Source organism: Nomascus leucogenys, chromosome 13 (genome assembly GCF_006542625.1).
Source record: "Nomascus leucogenys isolate Asia chromosome 13, Asia_NLE_v1, whole genome shotgun sequence".
Taxonomy (NCBI): domain Eukaryota; kingdom Metazoa; phylum Chordata; class Mammalia; order Primates; family Hylobatidae; genus Nomascus; species Nomascus leucogenys.
Genome location: NC_044393.1, coordinates 78,499,742 through 78,525,676, shown reverse-complemented (window position 1 = coordinate 78,525,676; position 25,935 = coordinate 78,499,742). Strand labels below are relative to the sequence as shown.

Here is a 25,935-nt window from a genome sequence, read left to right as displayed (position 1 = left end):
TCCTTCAGCCTCAACCTCCCAAGTAGCTGGGACTACGTGCACATTACCCACACTCAGCTAGTTTTTTAAATTTTTTTAGAGATGCAGTCTTGCTATGTTGCCCAGGCTGGTCTCGAACTACTGGCCTCAAGCAGTCCTCTTGCCTTAGCCTCCCAAGTAGCTGGGATTACAGACACAAGCCACTGAGCCTGGCATATAATGAGAAAATTTTTTGAGAAATTTAAAGCAGTTCTGAAGGTCAGCAGTCATGTATATTTATAAGCAAACAGCAATCTGAAATCTGTGTTCCAAAAAGTATCTGTAGCAAACATTCCAATCTATGCCTTACACAAAGAACTCAAATTTAAATCTGTCCAGTAAACTTAAATATATACATTATTTTGAATATGCCTTTTTTTACACACTTATAACTCTAAAAGAAGATTTTTTACTTTGGTCAGTTTTAAACAGTCTTTTAAGAATGTCATAAAAATAGGATTAATTTCTGACTGGTATTTCCCAGGTTGGTGATTTCAAATCAGATGGTTTCAGTTTATCATCTTATGATATGCTATGGTAAAACCAGGCTGAGGAAGTCCAAGGAAACACTGAATAGGCTTCTCCCTGAAAATCAAGTTCCTGGCCAGCCTCCATGGCTCACACCTATAATCCCAACACTTTAGGAGGCCAAGGTGGGAGTACTGATTGAGCTAGGAATTTAAGACCAGCCTGGGCAACATAGCGTGACCTTGTTTCTAGAAAACACTTAAAACCAGCCTGGGCAACATAGGGAGACCCCATCTCTACAAAAAAATTAAAAAGAAGGCAGGCATGGTGGTGCACGCTTGTGATCCCAGCTATTCAGGAGGCTCAGGTGGAAGGACTGCTTGAGCCAGGGAGATCAAGGCTACAGTGAGCAGTGATCACATCAGGGTAACAAATCGAGACCCTGTCTCAAAAAAAAAAAAAAATTAAATCAAGTTCCTTAGAAAGATTCAGAAATATTCAAGGATGTTAAGATGTCCCTGGGTCTCTTGCTATAGTCTCGCTCAACTTTATGAAAAGCAAGTAAGCAAACTGATTTAAGAAAGCTCATGAAAATGTCCCACATAAAGGCAGAAACTTTGGCTCAAGTATTTTAAGTATCAACTTCAAAGTTATAATATTTTCATAATATAAAAAATTTTGCTCAAAACAACATATGAGGGTTTCATTTACTGGTCCTCAGCATTTGATACTGATTTAAAATCAATTTAGGACAAAAAGGAGGTCAAAGTTCAAAATGCCTACAAAATAATTTTTTTAGGTTAACATAAAACTGGTTTAAATATTCCAGGTACTTGAACTGATCAATCTTTTTATTAATCTACTTTCTTTAAAAGAATAAATAAAAATACTCTATTTCAAAGCAATGCCCTCATCCAATTTTACACTAACTTCTGTGAGGACAAAATAAACTGACAATTTACCCAGTGTAGTCAGACTCTTTCTTATTCAGGAAACCGCCTCTTCCAATCCAAAGAATATCAGGATTTATAGAAAACAAAGGTTTCCTCGGACTATGTCTCACAACAACAAAACAAGAAAGAAGCCCAACATATTACAAAGCAGAAGAGAACAACAAAATGTATTTCTTAACTCACTATGGAAAATCAAAATGATTTGTTTTAACATTCACCTTCTATAATCCCTTTTGAAAAGACATTACTAGATCAAGCACAAGCAGAGACCTATTGAAATTTAAATTGAATGTTTGCTTTTCAGATCAGAACCATCCTAGTTGAGGATCCTCTCTCTAAGAGACCATTACAAATTTAAAGACACAAAAAGTAGAGGATTCATTAATAGGAGCCAGGCAAGGCTCAGACTGTTAGCTCTGTAAGTACTATCACCTTATATTTTGTTCTTTTATTTCATCATTTGCATTTACCAAGTGTACATCATCCACATTCCATTTGTTCACTCTATTCTCACAAACGTCTATGGAAAAGCTGCCTGAATGGATGGGAGACTGCCTACATTAATTTTACTCACCAAGTTTTGTCCTGTTTAAATGTCAGCATACCACATTCATTAAACAAATATCCTTTGAGCACCTTTTCTGTGTAAAGTTCTGGACCAGGAACTGAAAGGGGATATTAGGATGATTAGTTTGACCCTCAAATAGCTTAACAGCAGTTCTCAAAGTAAACCATGGGACCCTGGGGGTCCTTGAGATTCCTCAAGTGATCAACGAGGTCAAAATTATTTTCATAATAACTAAGATGCTATTTGCCTTTTCTCAATGCATTTATATTTACACTTACGATGCAAAAGCAATAGTGGGGTAAAACTACTGACACTTAGCACAATTTAAAGTAACAGCACAAAACTATACTAGTAGCCATTATATACTCCACCTTCATGTGCTCACGGTAAAAAGGAGAAAAGTCCATTTTATTTAAGAATGTGCTTAATTAGAGTAAATATTAATTTTATTAACTCTTCTCCCCAGTTATGTCTTTTTACTATTCTGTGTAACAAATGGAAAGTATGCATAAAGCGCTTCTGTTGCATTCAGAAATGGCTGTCTCAAAAAGCGTGTGTGCAGACCGGGTGCAGTGGCTCACACCTGTAATCCCAGAACTTTGGGAGGTTGAGGCCGGCGGATCACCTGAGGTCAGGAGTTTGAGACCAGCCTGGCCAACATGGCGAAACCCCGTCTCACTAAAAGTACAAAATTCAGCCAGGCGTGGTGGCAGGCATCTGTAATCCCAGCTACTCAGGAGGCTGAGGCAGAGAATCGCTTGAACCCGGGAGGCAGAGGTTGCAGTGAGCTGAGACTGCGCCACTGTACTCCAGCCTGGGTGACAAGAGCAAGACTCCATCTCAGGGAAAAAAAAAAAAAAAAAGCGTGTGTGCCATGTTTTATGTTGCAAGCTGAATTAGCTGCTTTTTTTCACAAGGAATACCATTTTTACTCCAAAGAGTGGCTGACAGACAAACTATACTGTTCTTCAGACCTCGGTATTTGACAGACGTTTTCTCAAAAATTAAAAGTGTTTCTGTCACTTCAAGGAAAACAACTGACAATATTTTTTGCCAATGATGGAAATTTGGTATTTGAAGTGATAATTAGAAATTTGGAAAACTTGTATCTGCTACAGTGAGTCTGATAGTTTTCCATTACTTAAAAGCCTTTTCTGATGAGATTGGTGGTGATGTTAAAGAATGTGATTTTTGTGTCAATATTTGAAAGATCTCCATAAACTTGATGAATTAATATTTTCCAAATTACCAATAGATGATGTTACGAAATCACACATCGGTTAAAATATCCATTCATAGAGCATGATAAACCAATAGGTTTTAATGTAAGAGTAGTTACCATTTCAGATTTCACATTGCAACTCATCTTTAAGAAACTACCACTGCTGAGTTTTAATATATCAAAGAATATCCACAATTATCTGAAAAGGCTCTTAAAATACTCTTCCAACCACATATTTGGTATGAGACCAGATCTTCTTTTTATACTTTAACCAAAGCAACATACTACAGCAGACTGAGTGCAAAAGCACACGAGACTTCAGCTGTCTTCTCTTAAGCCAGACATTAAAGAGATTTGCAAAAACTGTAAAATATGTTTCACTAAAGTGTTCTTTGTTTCGAAAAAGTTATTTTTCATAAAATAGTAACATAATTAAAATATTAACTTTTTAACATGTACAGGGTTATTTTTTAAATTAAGCATTTTTAAATTTTCTCAGTTTTAATTTCTAATATAGTATCAAAAGTTATAACATACATAAATAAAAGCTATTATATTTGGAGTCCTCAATAATTTTTATGAGAGTAAAAGGGTCATAAGAGCAAAGATCAAGAACCACTGAGGCGGGCAGATCACGAGGTCAGGAGATCGAGACCATCCTGGCTAACACGGTGAAACCCTGTCTCTACTAAAAAAAAAAAAAAAAAATTAGCCGGACATGGTGGCGGGCACCTGTAGTCCCAGCTACTTGGGAGGCTGAAGTTCCTACCCGGGAGGCAGAGCTTGCAGTGAGCCAAGATCGCACCACTGCACTCCTGCCTGGGCGACAGAGCAAGACTCCGTCTCAAAAAAAAAAAAAAAAAAAAAAAAAAAGAACCATTGGCTTATAGTATAATAAGAGAGAAAAAAACACAAATAATAATCCAAGGCAGAATGTGATGATAGCCAGAGTCCATCTATTCCTGGGCATTCCTGCTCTTCCTAAACTAAACCTATGCTACTTACCAGGCTCTTGAAATAATTTATTTAGCTCTGCTGTCAATATAATCAAAATGAGTCATTCATTTAGCAACCATGAAAAGGGTACAAGCAATACCAAGATAATGCGTTAAACTAATTTCAATTGATGGGTTTTTCTTTACTTGCTTTCTAAATAAGTGACCTGAATTAAAATTAGTTTTATTTCCCTGGTAGAAACTGAGTCAGCCTATAAGGGCAATTCTTTCACAAAAGGCTATATAATAGTCAATTCTCTTGGAAATGCACCCCACACAATCAAATTGTAATGGAAAGCTATGGAATTTGGTGCCCTATCAACAACAGGACAAAAAACTTGGAGTCCTACAATGGTCTTGAGGATCAGGATACAAAATGTTATTCTTTTTTAAAAAAGCATGTTTGCTGGGCAAGGTGGTTCATGCCTGTAATCCCAACACTTTGGAGGATTGCCTGAGCCCAGGAGTTTGAGACCAGCCTGGGCAAGATGGTGAGACCTTATATCTACGAGAAAAAAAAAAAAAAGAAAAAAAAAACAATTGGCCAAGCATGATGACAGGCACCTGTAGTCCCAGCTGCTGGGGAAACTAAGGTGGGAGGACTGCTTCAGCAGGGGAGGCTGAGGCTGCAGTGAGCCGAGACTGTGCTACTGCACTCCAGCCTGAGCAACAGAGGGAGATCCTGTCTCAAAAAATTAATTAATTAATTAATTAACAAAAGCACTTTCTGGAGAACCATATGCATATATGCTATCATTTGTGTTTTAAAAAGGGAAGGACACAAACACACAATTTCTGCTTAGCCTACCTGGAAGAATATGCAAGAAACTGGTAGCAGTGGTGCTTTCCAGAAAGGGAAACTGGGAAATCCACTTTTCACTGTATTCCTTTTAACCATGTGCATGTAATACTTATTAGAAACCACACTAACCTAGTTAGTTTGAATATTTTAAAAATACCACTTCACCTATTTCTCTAGTCTTTTATATCAAATGCAAATTCCAAAATACTAGTAGATATGAAAATCATTAGATGTACATTTGTTACTTTAGCAACGGATACACATCTCACACTTGACAGAAGCATCAAAGGCAAGCTGTCCATCAACCTGAAGGTGATCAGCCATTGATTACCTGAAGGAGTACCTGATTTCCTGATTACAGAAGGAGAATCAAGATGCATCCATCTGCCCAACATAATTGGTGTAGTTGCTACTTCTTCCCCTTTTTGTATTCATTAGAGCATTCAAGAAATCTGGTAGCACCAAAGTAGGTAAGTTTAAATGCTCCTTTAAGTCACCCAGTAACATTAAATTCAGCATTCATTCAGCTCCTACTATGCACTACGCAGTATGACTTAATGTAACACTTGTAACACACAATGTAATATGTTAGAGGGTGCCCTTGCATCCAAACACTTTATCCAATATAAGTTCAATCACCAATGACAAAGATTTGGAGGTTTTAACCAATTCTAAGTTTAATAAGCCAGTCGTATGATGTGGCTACAGATAAACCTAATTGAAACTTAGACTACCTCACAGTTGGCTAAATGGTGTCCAGAATGCAAAAAAAATCGAAGCCACTGTAGTCTGTACTTATCAGACCAGCCCTACAACTCGTGCTGGGTTCTAGGCCACATAGGATACTCAGGTACTCTGACAGTAGTGCTGTAGCAGTGTATGTCAAAGGCAACATTGAATGAGTTAGCTACCATGTGCCAAGTATTTAATATGAATTTTCCTTATATCTTCACAAATCAATAATAAAGGCATTATTGTCCCTGTCTTAAAATTAAGGCAATTCAGCCAGGGATGGTGGCTCATGCCTGTAATCCCAGCACTGTGGGAAGCCAAGGTGGCAGGATCACTTGAAGCCAGGTGTTTGAGACCAGCCTGGCCAACGCAGGAAGACTCTGTCTCTAAAACAAAAATTAAAACATGGGGCCAGGTGTGGTGGCTCATGCCTGTAATCCCAGCACTCTGGGAGGCTGAGGCAGGTGGATCATGAGGTCAGAAGATCAAGACCATCCTGGCTAACACGGTGAAACCCCATCTCTACTAAAAATACCAAAAAATTAGCCAGGCGTGGTGGCAAGCACCCGAGGTCCCAGCTACTCGGGAGGCTGAGGCAGGAGAATGGCGTGAACCCGGGAGGCGGAGCTTGCAGTGAGCCGAGATCGCACCACTGCACTCCAGCCTGGGCAAAAGAGCGAGACTCCGTCTCAAAAAAAAAAAAAAAAAAAAAAAAAATTAAAACATTAGCTAGGCATGGTGGCACATGCCTGTAGTCTCAGCTACTCAGGAGGCTAAGACAGGAAGATTGCCCAAGCCCAGGAGTTTAAGGCAACAGTGAGCCATGACTGAGTCACTGTACTCCAGTTGGGGAGACAGAGACAGACTGTTTCTAAAAAACTAATAAATTTAAAAATAAATAAAATTAAGATGATTCAGACTCAGAAAGGTTAAGTAACATGCTCAAGGTTGCAAATTTAGTAAGTGACACTAACAGAATTTAAGCCCAGAGCTCCTATAGTGGGTTGAACAGTGGCTCGCTCTCAAAAAGATATGTTCACATGCTTACCATTGGCACCTGTGAATACTACCTCATTTGAAGAAAGCATCCTTAGAGATGTAACTAAGGATCTTGAGATCATCCTGAAATATCTAGGTGGGTCCTAAATTCAGTGACAAGTGTCCTTTTAAGAGGGAAGCAGATAGAGATTACACGGAGAGGAGACAATAAGACCATGGAGGCAGAAACTAGAGTGACGTGGCCACAAGTCAAGGAACGCCACCAAAGGCTGGAAGAGGCAAAGAACAGATTCTCCCCCAGAGTCTCCTGAGGGAGCGCCGCCCTGTGAACACCTTGATTCCAGACTCCTGGCCGCCAGAACTGTGAGAGAATACATTTCTGTTTCTTGAAACCACTAAGTTTGTGGTTTTACGGCAGCCCCAGGAAACGAATGCAGTCCACAAACTCTCTCTCTCCAGCATTCCCTATTGCCTTCCCCAGGTTGAAGGATCTAGGGATATGTAAACTAAAATAGGGACGACTCAGACAATAAAATGAAAACTATACTTGCTTTTGCAAGCCCTAGAGAACAGAGTAAAATCAGTAGGTAAAAATTTTAGGGATACCACTTGGGAGGCTGAGGCAGGAGGATCCCTTCAGCACAGGAGTCTGACAGCAGCCTGGGCAACACAGAGACCTTGTCTCCAAAAAAAAAAAAAGAGAAAAGAAAAAAAAAGAAAAGAAAAGAAAAGAAAAGAAAAGAAAAGAAAAGAAAAGAAAAGAAAAAAAGGTCCAGGGAGAAATTTCAGTTGGAAAAACTTTCCTACCATCCAAATATCTTAAAGACTAACCAGACTTTTGGTAGGTGGTTACGTTTCCTATCACTGGATGTGTTCAAGGAGAGACTGAAGACTTTTAACTTTGGAGAGCAGAGCTGTCTTAGATGATTTAGAATCTCTTCCCATCCTGAGTTCCTAAAATTATAAAATGTTAGATAGTACCACAAAAGCCTAAGTAAAGTAAAATATTACAAATGAGTTTTGCCAGGTTTCTACAATCATTCAAATAAATACTGCTCGTTATGTGTCAGGCACTGTGCTTGGTAATGAACACCAAGACAGTATCTACTCTCACGAAGCTTACAATCTGGTGGAACAGACATATATCAAGCAATATGCAAACAAATGTAAAATTATATATATGACCACCTATGATGAAGGAAAAACGCAAAAAAAAGGGACATCAGGTAAAACTTCCCTAAAGAAATGATGTTTGGGCAGAGATCTGATGGATTTAGTCATCCTTTGGTATCTGGGGGTGAATCAAAATCCACAGATGCTCATGTCCCTTTCAGCTGGGCCTCCACATCCACAGGTTCTGTATTCTCGGATGGAAAATACCATACCATTTGGCTACAAAATGGATTTCTTCAGAATGAAAGCAATCACTGCAGTGGATTCTCAAGTGAGAATTAGCTCTTGCTTTCATATCTTTCAGATACAGAAGTTTAAGAGAGAAAAAGTTTGTACTTTTTATTCTCAGATTCTCTACCTCCCGCTATGTCTGGAAGATAGTGATTGAAGAATCTTGGGAAGCATACATTCTAAAAGTTCTTCTTTTGGAAAAGATCCTAATCTTTCAAAGTAGAAGGGAAGAGAATAAACAAGTCGGACTTTGTCATCGTCACGTCTACAGGCTTTACTGAGAGAAAAAAATGACATTACTTTAGATACTAAATGCAGTCACTAAGAAACTATTTACCCTAGATTTGCTTTCCATTTTGTATAAAAAATAAAAACAAAAACAAATCAGTTACCAGAGGGATTAAAAACAGAATTAAATGAGTAGGCAGGAAAATTGGGTTACACTACTAGCTCTAAATAGGATTCCACCATATAAAATTTTTAAGAAAGATACCTTTGAGAAAGTTCCAGTTATTCTTTACACAGAATTAGAATTATATATATCACATATTTCACCGAGTGTATGAGTTGGATTACATAGCATTTTGAGTATTTATATTTTATGTATATAAAATCTTCTGAACTCCCTAGAGATAATGCAAAAAAAAAAAAAAAAAAAAAAAACCAGGTATTTTTAACACTACTGTATTATACTATTGCTACTACTAATACTTCATGTGCTGACAACTGGAGTAACTCAGAAGGTCCCAGGGTAAAAATAAAAGACCAATGCTATCTTGAGACACTTCAGAAACCAATCTGCAAATAGAAATCTTAGCTCAGGAAGTATCATGGCAGAGTCAAGAAAAAGCAAGTTAATATGTGAACGAAATCGAGGTTAACCCAGGATTTAGCTTTCATTCTGCACTAAGTAAGCTTTCACGGGCAAGCCCTTACACCCTTACTCCAAGTTACCCTTACTTCAGCAAAACCATAAAGAGTATGAAATGGTAAGCATTTCCTCAACAAATATGTATTAGGAGAGAAAATTTAAAAATATCTTTTACGTTTCATTAAAACAAATGGATCTGTAACTGTCTCATTAAGAATGTTTCAAGGTAAAAATAAATTGATAGTGTGAATATGTATTGTGTATATCCATGTGTGCTTAGAAAAATATCTAAACCAGCTGGTCGCAGTGGCTCAAGCTGGTAATCCCAGCACTTTGGGAGGCCAAGGTGGGCGGATCACCTGAGGTCAGGAGTTCGAAACTAGCCTAGCTAACATGGTGAAATCCTGTCTCAACTAAAAATGCAAAAATCAGCTGGGCAGAGTGGCGGGCACCTGTAATCCCAGCTACTCAGGAGGCTGCGGTGGGAGAATCGCTTGAACCTGGGGGCCAGAGGTTGCAGTGAGCCAAGATTGTGCCACTGCACTCCAGTCTGGGCAACAGAGCAAGATGCTGTCTCCAAAAAAAAAAAGAAAAACATCTAAACTATGCATATTAAAATATCTTTGTATTGTAGAATTATTTTTAATTTCCTTCTGTTTTTCTACAATGAACACGACATAGCTTTTTCCATTAAGAGAAAAATATATTTATTGTTTAACATGTAACACGGACTCAGAATCGATTTTGGAAGAAATTTTAATTTAGAAGAAAATTGAAATATCATTTCTGTCCCCATTTTTCAAATGGGGAAAAAGCCCAGTAAAGATAAGTAACTTGCCTATCCAAAATCTGACAGTGAAGTCATTAGGGCCATAATTGTGTTATCTGTATTTATGTTTATTTTTTCTGCTTGTAAAAGCTAATGCATTTTCATTAAGGATAACTTGAAAAACAATGGAAGGTACAAGAAAGAAAATGAAAATCACCTATAAGCTTATAGACCAAAGATAACCACTAATGGGGGGTATTTTTCTTCTAAATTTTTCACTACAAATACATTTCGGCCGGTGGCGGTGGCTCACACCTGTAATCCCAGCACTTTGGGAGGCTGAGGCGGGCAGATCACGAGGTCATGAGTTCGAGACCAGCCTGACCAACATGGTGAAACCCTGTCTCTACTAAAAATACAAAAATTAGCCCAGCGTGGTGGTGGGTGCCTGTAATCCCAGCTACTCAGGAGGCTGAGGCAGGATAATCGCTTGAACCCGAGGCAGAAGTTACAGTGAGCCAAGATCATGCCACTGCACTCCAGCCTGAGCGACAGAGCGAGACAGTATCTCAAAAAAAAAAAAAAAAAAAAAAAAAAAAAAAAAAAAAAAAATTTCTATGGAGAAAAACTTTTAAAATAATAGAGCCAAAAATTAAAGAAGACAACAATTTTAACAGTCACATTACCACATAATTCTGGTAACATATCAGAATTACTTCTTCTTTAGACTTAGCACCTACAGCTAGTTTTGGGGTAAGAGACTAGTTCTATGATGGTATTCCATGATGTGTTCTTACTTAGCAAATCTTGGCTAGTTCTTTGATTTGTGGGCTATTTTTACATGGAAGATCTGTTACCAAAAATTTTATTTCATAATTGTTTAATGAAAGAAAGAACCAAAAAAAAGTTCCCAAAGGAAAAGACAAAATACTCCATTCTATCTGGGCCCTCTTTGGAGATTTACTGAATGTAAAGATCATCCAGAAACACAAGCTAATTACAAATCACATAACACAAGTTTAAGATTACCCAACATATTTATTCATATCATTCTTGTATTTACCAAGACTACTGGTAAAATAAATAAAAGTTGTAGACCCTCTCCCCAGAAAAATCACAAATTAATCCCAAGTGGCATTAATTTACTTTGAGGGTGGCAAGGAAAAGTTTGGATATCACTGCCCCAGAAACTAGGGCCTAGCTGACAAAACTGCCTCCTAATCTAATTTCAAAGATGCAAAGATTAGCAGAAGGAAGGAAAAATTACCAATTATCTAAAATTTCAGAAAGAAATATTTTGGAAATCAAGTAAGATCTAGTGAACACATAATGTGCTTGAATTTCTTAATTTTATTCACGACTTCAGAAATGTGAATGCTGGCCGGGCGCAGTGGCTCACGCTTGTAATCCCAGCACTTTGGGAGGCTGAGGCGGGCAGATCACGAGGTCAGGAGATCGAGACCACGGTGAAACCCCGTCTCTACTAAAAATACAAAAAATTAGCCGGGCCTGGTGGCGGGCGCCTGTAGTCCCAGCTACTCGGAGACGCTGAGGCAGGAGAATGGCGTGAACCCGGGAGGCGGAGTTTGCAGTGAGCCGAGATTGCGCCACTGCACTCCAGCCTGGGTGACAGAGCGAGACTCCGCCTCAAAAAAAAAAAAAAAAAAAAAGGAAATATGAATGCCAGCAATTTCTTAGCATTAAACCATCCTGGATCTCAAAGTATTCCATAATCGTCATATTTCAGAAAGACGCTACAAAAACCATCAACGGTATCATGGTCAGAAAAAATTTGCAAGGAGAAAATAAATGTCTTGCCCCATATCACTAGACTGAAATATTTGTGCATTTAAAATTTTTTCCAAAGTATAAGCAACACCTAACTTAAAAATGAATTTTTTCTGACAGATGAGCCAGCTTGGTAGAAAAATTTATTTCTAACAAGCACAATCTATCAATTTGTTTTCTTTCAAAACACTTTCCCTTTAAAACAATAGTAATTTGGGCCCAGTGCGGTGGCTCACACCTGTAATCCCAGCACTTTGGGAGGCCGATCACAAGGTCAGGAGTTCAAGACCAGCCTGTCCAATATGGTGAAATCCCATCTCTACTAAAAATAAAAAATTAGCTGGACATGGTGGCAGGCACCTGTAATCCCAGCTACTTGGGAGGCTGAGGCAGAAGAATCACTTGAACCCGGGAGGTGGAGGTTGCAGTGAGCCAAGATCATGCCACTGCACTCCAGTCTGGGCAACAGAGCAAGACTCTATCTCAAAAAAAAAAAAAAAGTGATTTGATTCCCCTACCCCACAAAGCCTACTGTATCTACAGTGCATGAATAAACATATACGAAGTGTCAGTCCTAGAGTATAAAAAAAACAAGCAATCCAGAGAATTGACAAAATTCTGAAATTGGTTAAGCTTTGCTTTGGCATTCCTCCTACCTTCCTTCTGGTGCTCCTACTCCCATTTCTAAGAAGTTCCTCGTATCTTTCCAAAGTTCTTCACCTGAGATACCTACTCAAGATTTCTTTCCCTTGATCTATCTCACTTGTTGAGATAACCGATTCCAGCCAACTAACACAACCAACACTTGATTTAATCATTAACATTTAGTAAAGGCCCTTGACTTTAGTGTGTGTCAACAGCCCCCTTGAAAATCTCATAGATGCTGTGGACCCTCCCCCCAGAAAAATCACACATGCACTCACACATACTTTTCATACAATTTTAAGGGATTCAGGGTCACGCAGCCAAAATATATGAACCCCAGAACCAGAAAACCCCAGGTTAAAAACCTCCATACTTAAAATATTAATATCATAAAACCTCAAAACTCTGCAAGAGGTATTTGTATTTTAAGTCACTGCCAACTCAAATGAAATCTCCAATTCTCAGAATTTAAGACAATGTAAAAAAGGCAAAAAAAAACCCCCAAACAATATGGAGATTTTTAGGCAGCCTTGTCATTGGGGTTCATCTCCCAAAGCATTTAAGCTGCAACTCGCGTTGCAGAGAGACATGCAGGAACAGGACCTATTTCTAAGCATGGGTCTTCTACTAAGTTAGATTCTGTAGGCCCTACCCCTGAATTTAATAATGCTCTAGAAATCTATTCTGTCTAAACTATCAAAGTTCCTAGCAAAACAATACATATATATATATATATATATATATACGTATGCCAAGTCCAGTTTTTATCCCAATGAACTTTTTTTTTTTTTTTAATAGATACAAAGTCTTGCTATGTTGCTCAAGCTGGTCTTGAAGTGCCGGGTTCAAGCAATCCTATGGCATTGTCCTCTAAACCAATGAACTCTGTGGTATTTCACATGGCTAACTTCCCTGTCAGTATTCACTTAATCCCTCTCTTCAGCTTCTTCAACCCTATAATCTTATCTGTTTAGCCATTCTTTCTCAACTTACTTCATAGATTTCTATTCTTCTACTTGACCCTCAGATGTAGATGCTCTCCAAGTTTGCCCTTAGTTTTTTTCTTCACTCCTGATACGGTTAAGCATTCCTAATCCAAAAATTTAAAATCTGAAATGCTCCAAATCTGAAACTTTCTGAGTGTTGACATGATGCCACAAGTGGAAAATTCCACACCTGACCTCAGGTGACACGTTGCAGTCAGAATGGAATCAAAACTTTGTTTCCTGCACAAAATTATTTAAAATATTGTACAAAATTGCATCCAGGTTGTAAGATGTATATGAAACACAAATGAATTTCAAGTTTAGATTTGGGCCCTATCTCCAGGGTCTCTCATTATGTGTATACCAACATTACAAAGTCAAAAAAAAAACTCCAAAACACTTCTGGTCCTAAGCATTTTGGATAAAGGATACTCAATCTGTACTATTTTCTCTTTCTTTTTTATAGACGGGGTCTTACTCTGACACCCAAGCTGGAGTGCAGTGGCCCTATCATAGCTTGCTACAGCCTCAAACTCCTGGGCTCAAGTCATCCTCCAGCCTCAGCCTCCCGAGTAGCTGAGACCACAGGTGGCTACCACTATACCTGACAAATTTTTTAAATTTTTGTAGAGACAGGGTCTCACTACATTGCCCAGACTGGTTTTGAACTCCTGGCCTCAAGCGATCCTCTGCCTTGGCCTCCTAAAGTGTTAGGATTACAGGTGTGAGGCACCATGCCTGGCTTTCTGCAGTTTCTATATGGCATTATACTGATGAATGCAAATCCCCTAATTGATCCCAATGCCCCCTTGAGCTCCAGCCCAAATACCCAGGTATTTACTTGACCTTTCTTGATTCCCAGATATCTAAACACATCTGGAATCATACTCTATTACCTTCCTCCTCAAATTCTGTTCTTCCTATACATTCCCTATCTTAAAGGCATCATCACCCAATAACCACACTATAATCTTTAACTCCCCTTTACTCAATTGTTACCCAAATCTGACAACTGTGAAGTAAAAATTATCCCCAGAATCTATGTCCTTTTACACCACAATTCAATACTCTCACCAGTCTCTAGTCCAATCTTTACATGTCATCTTTCTAAAAACCAGAGTGGATGTCCTACTCAAACCTCTTATGGTCCCTAAATGCCTATAGAATAAAGTTCACACTCACGAGCATGGAATTACAAACTCTTCCCAATACGGCCACAACCTTATCAGTTTCACTTTCCACTATTCTCCAAGTAGAGCAAAATCCACTTGCTAGTTCTCCAATCAGACTACTGATGCCCTTCCTCTCAGCCCCTCTTCTCCATCAGTAATGCAGCTACTCCCCCTTCCAAGTCCTACTCAAACTTCCCCTACATGAAAAGTCTTCCCTAACCTCACTTTTCTCTGTGTATCATTCTCCTCTCCCTAGAAGGAATTTCTCCCTCCTCCTATAATCCCATACCACTCTTTGTTTGCTCTATTTTGGTTCTCTACAAGTTGTAACATAGCTGGTTGAGCCCATACCTTTCTGCTCTACAAGACAAGGCCCAAGATTTGTTACTCCAGCACCTAGCACATGCCCAGAATGTGGTATATCTTTAATCATCGTCGGGTGAATGAGTGGCAAAACTCCAAGGTGAGAATACACTTAAGGAGGTTATTTCTCAATGGAGAGAATGCTTCACTCTCCTTTGAACATAAAACAAGAATCAGGTCCCTTAGTCCCCAACTCCCCATTTCTAGTCCACTGCTCAAATAGTTTTAAGCAATGTTTCATGGGGACATTTCCTCATTTCCCCTTGTTCTTTGTAGGTTTAGCTGCCAGCCTAACCACATTAGCATTCAGTAGCAGCAACAAAACGGACTCTTAAAGTTCTAAAAAGCAAAAACTTTACAATTACCAACAGTAAAATACATGCTCTTTTTTTAAAAACTGTCTTAATATATATGCATACAAAGCTCATTCTTCATGAAGATTCAGAAAATGGCTTGGCATAGTTTACCCCAACAGGCACCACTTAAAGAGTTCTTAAGAAAATGTCCACTTAAGCTATCAGCCAAACTTTTCACATTTGTAACCACAGAAATCAGCATGCATGAATTAACCGAAATACTATGCATACTAAACAATGCGATTATTATAGTCTAAATCACCAAACTGATAACCCATACAAAAGTAGCTCTTACAAATTTTTTTGAGAATATTTCCTCTAAAAAATTCCAGTGATCATTCTAACCTATAAAACTAGATTATTTTACTAGTATCATCTTCTCTTTCCCCTTCTTCTCCCCACCAACACTCCCTCCAACACACACACACACTTCTCCTTAAGAGAAACGGCTTCCTCAAGAAATTATCTGATGGTTCAGTAGCAGTTGGAGTTTTACACAAACTATGTTGTGATTGGGCAAGGCAGACTACCAGATCTGGGATTCAGTAGACCATTCCTTACTGTCAGATTATCTTCTAAGTGACTGCTCTTAGAGAAACAACACAGATTTGCCTCAAGAGATTACAAATGTGGCAGGCCTACCTTAACAGGAACTAGTTTTTTTTTGTTAAGAAACAGGGTCGCACTGTCGCCCAGGCAGGAACACAATGGCATGATTATGCTCACTGCAACCTCAAACTCCTAAGTTCAAGTGATCCTCCTGCCTCAGCCTCCTGAGTAGCTCAAACTATAGGCATATGCCACCATACCCAGCTAGTTTTTCGTTTTTTTGTTTCTTTTTTTTTTTTTTTTTAAATATTCTGTAAAGACAGGATCTCGCTACATTGCCCAGGCTGGTCTAGAATTCCTAGAATTCTAGAATTCCTAGAATTGTCCATATTGCATTAAAATAACTTCAAACAAAGCATTGTTGTTGCTCGAGGATTAAATGTTTCCAATAGCTCAATATGGTTTTAATCTTCTGGAAACACCTGAAATTGATTTGTTTCACCTCCTTTTACTATTTATCTTCCAGTCTGTTTACCTTAGTAGAAAACTGATGGATAAAAGTACTAACTGAAAACCCAAGAAAGTGGGTAATCCACCCTCTAGTTAATAAGGAAGGAAATATATGATACACAAGGCACAAAAACTAACATGTATCTTGAGACTCAAAAAACATTGGACTTGGTCTAAATAAAATGTTTCTAAAATAACTTAACAAGTGGGTTCCTTTTTCACTGCTGTTTTACTAAGCATTCATGGAAAATTATATTTGGGCAAGCTCAGGCTGAAAACACTAGCTTTAGCTATCAAGGAAAACATGAAACATAAAGAAAATGTATTTTAGTATAAAACATTTTCTGAAATGTTTTTTACAAAATCAAAGATTGGCATTTTAAGATTGATTTTCCAAATACTCTATATATACATATTAGTAAGTATCACACATAGTCACACACAAACATCTAAATTCAGATATCCCATTTCCTGGATGATTACGGGCCCAGAAAGGGCGCATCTAAACTCTTGAGGTTAAAGCAGACATTTGTGAAATTCAACAGCCCAGGGAGTTTCCCCCTCACCCTCCAATTTTTCACAGTAGCACTGTGTGAATGAATAAGCCTGCTTCAGCATGAAGCAACGGGCTTGTCTAAAGACATCTGACAGAAGCTGAATGTATACATTAACTTCCTGTTGAGGTAGGACTGTAGACTGTTTCTAAAGACTGACAGTTCATAGTCCCTCCAGAAACCAAAAACTCAGCACGCCTTTTCAAATACTCATGGAAAAATTTCACTTTCAGTAATTACTGTTCATCGTTATTATTCCTCAACTTTACTGAATGCCTTATTCCATACAAGAAAAGGCATAAAAATTTAATCCCAGACCACAGGAGCTTAAATTTCCCTTAAAACAAGTCACTCATTCGTTGTTATTTCACATAAAATGCTTCTAAAGACAACCCAGAGATTTGGTTGAACCCACAGTGTGCAGGCAATGCAAATTCAGGTATTTAAATCATGGGAAGTTGGCCTTCGGTTCCCTAACAAAATTAGACAAGTGTCTAATTATGGTTTAATAAAACAAAAAACTTACAATTTGGGGTTCTAATGACATACACAGGAATTCAGAAGGAAACCTGAAATCCTTTCTCCTTTAAACCCTTCTATATCTGGACAAGGGCCCTCATTATCTTCTACTTCTATAGTTCCTTCTCTTAATACAGGAGCTAAATTTCCTTGAAACATGTTATGAAGCCACTGCCAGCATGGTGGCACTTGCCTATAGTCTCAGCTACTGGGGAGGCTGAGGTGGGTGCATTCCTCGAGCCCAGGAGTTCAAGGCCAGCTTAGGCAACACAGCAAGATCCCCATCTCTAACTTAAAAAAAAAAAAAAATTATATATATGTATGTACACACACACATATACATAAATACATATTTTTATAAGAAAATTATTGGGCCGGGGGCATTGGCTCACGCCTGTAATCCCAGCACTTTGGGAGGCCAAGGCTAGCAGATCACCTTAGGTCAGAAGTTCGAGACCAGCCTGGCCAACATGGCAAAACCCCGTCTCTACTAAAAATACAAAAATTAGCCGGGCATGGTGGCCCACGCCTGTAATCCCAGCTACTCGGGAGGCTGAAGCAGGAAAATCGCTTGAACCCAGGAGGCGGATGTTGCGGTGAGCTGAGATCGCACCACTGCACTCCAGCCTGGGTGACAGAGTGAGAGTCCGTCTAAGAAAAGAAAAAGAAAAAGAGAAGTATTTCCACAAAAATTCCCGACTTGGGGATAAGAAACTTTCTTTGTTACAGGAGACTACGACCACTGACTACTAAGCAAAAAGTCATTTTCCCTCCCACATGTTGAGTTTGAGACGTGTGAGGAAATTAAAGGACTTCAAATAAGGATTGGCCAAAAGATTAGGTAAAGAGTCTTTAGTTTTGTTTTTTTTTTTTATACGAAGTCTCGCTCTTGTCCCCCAGGCTGCAGTGCAATGGCGCGATCTCGATCTCGGCTCACTGCAACTTCTGCCTCCCAGGTTCAAGCGATTCTCTTGCCTCGGCAGCCCCTGCCCCTCCCAGTAGCTGGGATTACCGGCGCCTGCAACCACGCCCGGCTAATTTTTGTATTTTTAATGGAGATGGGCTTTCACCATGTTAGCCAGGCTGGTCTCGAACTCCTGACCTCAGGTGATCCACCCGCCTCGGCCTCCCAAAGTGCTGGGATTACAGGTGTGAGCCACTGCGCCCGGCCGTAAAGAGTTTTCTTAATCTGATTGTTGTTTTTTTGGTCATAGGCCCTGTTGAAAGCCACTAAGTCCTATCAAAAGAAAAAAAAGCCTCTTGACACAAAAAAATTCTGCCCACAATTAAGGATCCAAGTTAAGAGTAAATATTCTACACTGCATGTGATAATTATGTCTGCTTTCGGACTCATAAAATAAGGAAATTACACTCAGATGCACGGAAAGAACTAGCCATATTTTCACTGTCTTACGGGGTAACCTGTCAAGTACTGTCAAACACAATTTTAGGGATTCGGGATACTAATGAATCAAACACACACACACACACAAACAGCATCTCCAAGACTCCAGCACCCCCCTTTCCCAACTACTTACTGGTCAAGCCCAAAGGAAAAATAATTTTTTAAAAGGCTGGGCTGAGATGGAATGGGAAAAAGGATCACTGTGAGCACAGATGATGTCCCGGGACAAAAGCTCTGCTCAACACTGCCCAAGCTGACAGGCTCACTCACACTACCTTTCTCCTTATGCGTCTCTCAACACGCGGTCTCTGAACACTTAAGAAAATGTGAATTTTGCTCTGACCACATAAAGAATTCAGCACGATTGACACCAGCTCTAAAATAGGCAATTAATATATTCTAATCTAATGCTTAAGAATGGAGAGCAGGCAACAGCTCCTCCAACCGGTTGGAGCAGATATCACTGGAAGCCCCCCAAGCATTAAGATTTTTAAACAACTTCAAGTTCTGGTGGGCACAGCCAAATACACTACAGAAACTTTGGGACCAGCAGCCACGACACAACAGGTGAGAGAGGCAGCAGACATCATTGCACGATGGAGTGCACAACATTCAATGACAAACCCGAAAAGGTCTGAGGATATGGGAAAATACCATGCACACGGCCATCTCAGAGCCCCTGTCTTTCCAGTGGCAAAAGGTTCGGTTCCTTCGGAGGGGCGTGCCACTCCCCCTGTCCCTCACCCAGGGGACCACCACCCCAGGCACAGGAAGAACTGCGGCCCCTCCGCGGGCACATCTCAGCTGGGGAAGAAAACATAATGTCGCTCCTTATTTCTGCGTACAAAAGGAATTTGCGCCCTCCTCCTCGAACTGCCGCCCCGGCCACCTCCTAACTTGCAAGAAGGTGGGCAACGCGCCATATTCCAGCGTCCCCCAGTCTACCTGGGTAACAAGCCCACGCCACCCCGGCAGGAGGGAAGCTTCGGAGGTCGCCCAAAGAGCCAGCCTCCTCTCCCGCAGGAGACAGCGGCTCCCGCGCCCCAGCCCGGCCCCACTGCGCCGCCCGCCCGCGGACGAGAGCCGGGAAAGGCCGAGGGGGCGAGCCGAGAGCCGCGGCTCCGGTCCCGCGCAGCCCGCCCACCTCCCGCACCCGGGCCCGGCGCACTCTCCCGCGCCTCCTGCTCCCGAGCTGCGGGAAGGCCGGGCCCGGGTTCCACAGCGGGGAGAAGGCCGCGGCCCCGAGAGCCCCAGGCGGCGGGGGAGGCCGGAACCCTGGGGCTCTCGGGAGGGCAGCGCCTCCCTCCCGAGCCCGCCAGGACGCCTGGGGCCTAGTGCGGCCTGCGCATCCTCGGGGTGGCGGTTTGGCTGGGCCGGGCCGGGGCCCCCCGCCCGAGGCGGGCCGAATCCGGCGGGGGCCCAGGCCCGGAGCCGGGGGCGGCAGGGTGCCGGCTGCGGGGCGGGCCGGCCGGCCGGCGGGCGGGCGGCGTGTTGCGGCTGCGCCGGGGCTGAAATAGCTGGAGATTGCGCGGTAGGGCACTCACCTCAGAGCGGCTGCGCTACCGTGGGCCTGCGCCGTGGAGACTGCGACCGCGCCGGCTCCTCGCAGCCTCCTGCCACCAGCGGCAATGGCGAGCGCTGCCGCTTCTGCCGCCGCCGCCGCCGCCGAGGAGGGGGAGGGGAGGGAGAGGGCACGCACGCGACGCACGGCCCGGCTTCCCCGCCCGGCCGCCGCCATGATGAGGAGGTCGGCGCGGCTGTTCTGCCGGCTGGCCGCGGAGAGGGCTTGCGGCTAGGGCTCCGGCCTCTCCCGCCGCCGTCTCGCGTGCACGGAGCGCTTCAGAGGTTTGGAGGGGGCCGGAACCTCCAAAGCAACTGGATTAGCACAACGCGGACGCCCCGGAGAAGCGGCGCAAGCGGGCCCAAAATGGTTGCTGATCAGACGAGTGGCATCTCTCGCCCCCCTACCGCGGGAATTGGGACCTCCAGACTGTGCCTGGGGGATCGGCAAGTGGTTCCCCTCTGGTTTTTTCGGCGCTGCCTTCCCGGTGGTATCCTCACTCTCTCTCTTTGAAATGACCTCTGCTTTCCTATCTCTAACTCTTCCCAGATATTTGAAAGCAAAAGTTTTTGTACAAAGCAACATATGAATGTATTCAGCCATTCGATCGTTCGGCGAACCTTTCTAGGGGTCTCGTGCTGTGCCAGATATTGTTCTGAGTGCGCTGAAGATGCACCTGTTAGCAAGACAAAGTCCTGGCTCCCACGGAGCTTATTCGAAGCAATAGGGACCCCCAACCAGGTGCCTGAGAAGTAGGGAGGGGTGGACAGTGGGAAAACAACCTAACAGTGGAGACACACGAGGGGTCTTGTTTTACCTTTAGAAACGGGGGTGGGTGGTCTCCCTACGTTGCCCAGGCTGGTCTCGAACTCCTGGGCCCAAGCGATCCTCCCGACTCAGCCTCCCAAAGTACTGGTATTACAGGCCACCATGCCCGGCAGTGGGGTCGTTTTTATTGGTTTTTTTAGTGTCGTCAGGAGACTCCCTCCATCAGAATTACTCAGGCTGATTGTTTTGAGTCCTGGGACCCAGTTGGTATCCAGAATCTTGGCTTGTTAGCCTAGGAACCTGCATTTTCACATCCCCATCTCCACACCCCTGGTGATTCTTATGCACATAATAATGTGAAAAGCATTGCATTAGAGAATTGCTAAAGGGTGTCAGAAAACGGATTAACAAAATCAGGAAGCTTTAATTTTCAAGATTCTATTAACCTCAAAATTCAACATATCCAAAAATTGGATGTCTTTTTCTCCAGTGTTGTCTAGAAGAGTGCCAACACCAGCCACCCAGGTGCTCAAGCCAGAAACCTGGAAATGATCCATTGCTCCTTCCTCTCTCTCTGGAGTCTCCATGTTAAATTAGATGTGTTTGTTTGTGAGACAGATTCTCACTCTGTTACCTAGGCTGGAGGGCAGTGGTGCAATCATTGTTCACTGCAGCCTCGACCTCTCTGGGCTCAAGGATCCTCCCACCTCAGCCTCCCCAGTCAGTAGCTGGGACTACAGGTGCCCACCACCACACCCGGCTAATTTTTGTATTTTTAGTAGAGACGCGGTTTCGTCTTGTTGGCCCGGGCTGGTCTCGAACTCCTAGGCTCAAGTGATCTGCCTGCCTTAACCTCCCAAAGTGCTGGGATTACAGCCGTGAGCCACTGCACCCAGCCCCAATTAGATTTTTAAAACTATTGTTCCCTGTCAATTCTTAGTCTGGTTCAGGCTACTGTCATCTCTCCTAGAGACACTGCAGTAGACTCCTCTTGGTCTCCCTGCAACGGAAATTGCCCTCTCCAAATCCACTACAGCTTGAATGGTCTTTCAAGAAAGAAAATCTTGTCGTTTCCCTGTTTAAGACTCTTAAAAAGATCCGATTAACACGTAGGTTAAAGTCTAAAATTCTTTGAGGTAGCTACAGGGCCATTGGTGATCTCATCCATGTTGCCATCTCTGACCTCATCTGCCACAGATATTTCTCAGGCTACATTCAAAACTGGGAAGCTCTCAGGTCATTTAAGCCTGGAAGTTGTGCCACCTCACAACTGTTGCAAGGGCTGTTCCCTTTGCCCATAACTTCATTTCTCTCTACTCCATCTATGCACTTAACTTGAATCCTCACCTGAATAATTCCTACTATTCTTTCAGATCCCAACATTAATACCATCGCCTCCAGGCAGCATTTTTTCATCTCCCAAGATTGGGTGCATTAGACCCTTTGTCATCACACTCAGTACTTATTCCCCACGTTTATTGAGCGTTCACGATGTGTCAGGCCCTAGTGTAAGCCTTTATGCACATTATCTTCTTTCTCATTTAATTATCAAGTAGAGCCCACAAGGTAGGTACTACCTTTTTTTTTTTTTTAACTTTTGAGACAGGGTCTCACTGTGTCTCCCAGACTGGAGTACAGTGGCACAAACGCAGCTCACTGCAGTCTCAACCTCCTGGGCTCAAGCGATCCTCCCATCTCAGCCTCCTGAGTAGCTGGGACCACGGGCAGATGCCACCATACCCAGCTATTGTTGTTTTTTTTTTTGAGATGGACGATCTCGGCTCACTGCAACCTCCACCTCCCGGGTTCAAGTGATTCTCCTGCCTCAGCCTCCTAAGTAGCTGGGGTCACAGGTGCACGCCACCACACCCAGCTAATTTTGTATTTTTAGTAGATACGGGGTTTCACCATGTTGGCCGGGCTGGTCTCGAACTCCTGACCTCAGGTGATCTGCCCTCCTCAGCCTCCCAAATGCTGGGATTACAGGTGTGAGTCAGCATGCCTAGCCCTAATTTTTTTTATTTTTTATAGAGGCCGGGTCTCGCCATGTTGCCCAGGCTGGTCTCGAACTCCTGGGCTCAAGCCGTTCTCCTGCCTTAGCCTCCTAAAGTGCAGGGATTACAGGTGTGCAACTGTGCCCGGCCTGGGTAGGTACTAATATTATCCCATTTTACAGATGAAGAAACAAGGACCTGTAGGGGTTACTTGCCCAAACCCAGACAATAAGCTAGATCTGAAAGTCATCAGCCTGACCTCAGAGTTGTACTTTTAACCGTTATCAGGGTCTCAGGCCAGTACCCACTGATGAAACACATAAGTAACTTAGTGGGTCATGACCAACATCTCATTAAAGAAATAGAAAATGTCAGAGAACATCAAACTTAGTAAGGCTCTTGTTTTGTGAAACTTGTCAGATTCTCTAGTATGATAAATACTAAATCTTACAAACATTGAAAATACAAAATTAAACAAAATATTACCAAGGTTAACACAAAAGTATGAATACTGCAGATCTGATTTATTTTACCATCCTCATCTTTAATGCTGAACCTTCTTAGGATTAAATGACATTTACCATCCCAAGCAAATTGAGGTTACTGCCCCAAACGGACTGGGCTTACCTTTGCAGGAGAACAGGGGAGGCTGTGTTTTGGCCAGAGATTTTTGGCTAAGAGTCAAGACACAGAGATTCTTCTACCACTGTGAACACATCGAGTCCCTTTCACATAGATGCTATTTCCACAGGGGTCTCCCCACACCCTACCCTACAGATTAGATTCCCGTGATGCCTTATTTAATTCTTGTTGGATCTATTGATTTGGTTATGAAGTAGGTGAAATTCTGGTAACCTCACCCAGGTTCCTTCCCCTCTTGATTAGATCCAGCCAATCTATTCACTGGATGATTAAATTTGGCGTTCATTTTCTGTGCTTTCCCTATCTGCTACTATCCTAAAGTCATTCTAATGACCAAAAAAGGTACCTTGAGCCAGACTGTAGAGGGTTCTAATGGCCTCCTTAGAAATTGTGTTTTTTTGTTTTTTGGGGGTTTTTTTGTTTTTTTTTTTGAGATGAGGTTTTGCTCTTGTTGCCCAGGCTGGAGTGCAATGGTACGATCTCGGCTCACTGCAACCTCTGCCTCCCAGGTTCAAGCGATTCTCCTGCCTCAGCCTCTCAAATAGCTGGCTGCCTCAGCCTCTCAAATAGCTGGGACTACAGGCATGCGCCACCACGCCTGGCTAATTTTGTATTTTTAGTAGAGACGGGGTTTCACCTTGTTGCCCAGGCTGGTCTTGAACCCCTGACCTCAAGTAATCCACCCACCTCGGCCTCCCAAAGTTCTGGGATTACAGGCCTGAGCCACCATGCCTGCCGAGGAATTAGTTCTTAGTAGGCAATAGACAGTTGACAATTTTGAGCAAAGCACTAAGGTCATAGCAGTGTAGATTCACCAGGGAGTGAGTTGAGCTTCTGGTCTCTAGAGGGCGCTCAAGGTTTCTCCCTCCCCACCCTCTTCCTTCCCCACAAGGTGGAGGTAGGATGGTGAAGAAATTTCATCTCCCCACCACCAAACACACACAAAGGAAGAAAATCTTACTAAAATTGGAGAATATGGAATAACATTTTCTTGGGATGGAGCCTTTAAAAGATAACACGTTCAACAAAAAGGTGCCGCGTCTTTCCCGTTCTTCAACATACTCTGTGTGGTAACAAGGGCTGCCCTTGCCCTTCTCAGAGGCAGCCCAGCCAGCTTGCTCTCTTTCCCTCTCCCACAAGGTAGCCAGGCCCTAAGGCTATGGCCCACAGAAAAAGTCTTAGCAAGGCCCCGGCTTGGGGCAAAGAGGCTGTGGATTTGTCTTTCTCTCTAGTTTTTCTGGTTAGTGTGCCTCTATCCCACTCGGAAGAAAAGTTACAAGACTCATATTTGGGCATTGATGTGGGGAGGATAGACAGAGATGACCAGAATTCAGCCTATCTTTCCTGACTTCTGCATTGTGGTTCATACCCAGCTAATAATAAAGTGCTTCTTTCCCTGGTGTGTCATTGCACATGTACTCCCCACACTCCTGATGAGTAGAGATGGCTGGCCAAGACAGGATTCAGACATTCCCACATCCCCAACCAAATATCCTCTCCATACCATCTTATTAATCAGTCCTTGAACAATTTCCTAAGCTCCCTGACAGGTTGGAGATAGCTGGAAGAAATGAAAAGAAGAAGACCAACAAAGGCGATAAAGAAAAATTCAACACTGCTTGATAACTGATGAGATAGTGAAGGACTAGGAGGGCAAAGGTCAGAAGTAATTCCAGGTGTTCAAGAACTAAATGCTGAAGAGATGTTAGTGTCGTTGATGGTCTTCTAATGGGAAGTGAATTTCAATAGAAAGAGGATGTGTTTGGTTTCAGACAGATCGAGTGACTGGTGACAACAGGAAAGCCACGTGTTTGGAGCAGATTACTCGGTACAGTCAGCAGGTGGAATGGAAGTGAAGAAGGCCCAGCAAAGCATCAGACCTGAGTGCAAACTGTGGTGGTGTTGGTGGAATAGAGGGAAGGGAGAGATTTGAGAGACATTGGGAAGAAAGGTTTTGGTTTTTGAGACAGTCTTGCCCTGTCATCCAGGCTGGAGTGCAGTGGCATAATCTTGGCTCACAGCAACCTCCACCTCCCAGGTTCAAGCAATTATCATGCCTCAGCCCCCTAAGTAGCTGGAATTACAGGTGAGTGCCACCACATTCAGCTAACTTTTTTATTTTTAGTAGAGACAGTGTTTCACCATGTTGGCCAGGCTGGTCTCGAACTCCTGACCTCAGGTGATCCACCTGCCTCAGCCTCCCAAAGTGCCGGGATTACAGGTGTGAGCCACCATGCCCAGCCACCAGAAGTTTAATCAAGGCTCAGAGACTGATTCCATTTTGAGTGTTTGAGTGAGTTTTCTATTAACTGTCTAATACTT

The 25,935-nt window shown here is 42.3% G+C and overlaps 1 protein-coding gene across 2 annotated transcripts in view; it reads right to left on the bottom strand.

Annotated features, from left to right (window-relative positions):
• NRF1 (nuclear respiratory factor 1) overlaps positions 1-20,292 on the bottom strand; it is a 145,082-nt gene extending 124,790 nt beyond the window's left edge. For both annotated transcript variants that reach the window (XM_030825744.1, XM_003261320.4), the window contains exon 1: positions 20,193-20,292. The gene's annotated coding sequence lies outside the window, so the exon portion shown is untranslated. The remainder of the gene's footprint in view (positions 1-20,192) is intronic.
• Between the last annotated feature and the right edge of the window lie 5,643 nt (positions 20,293-25,935).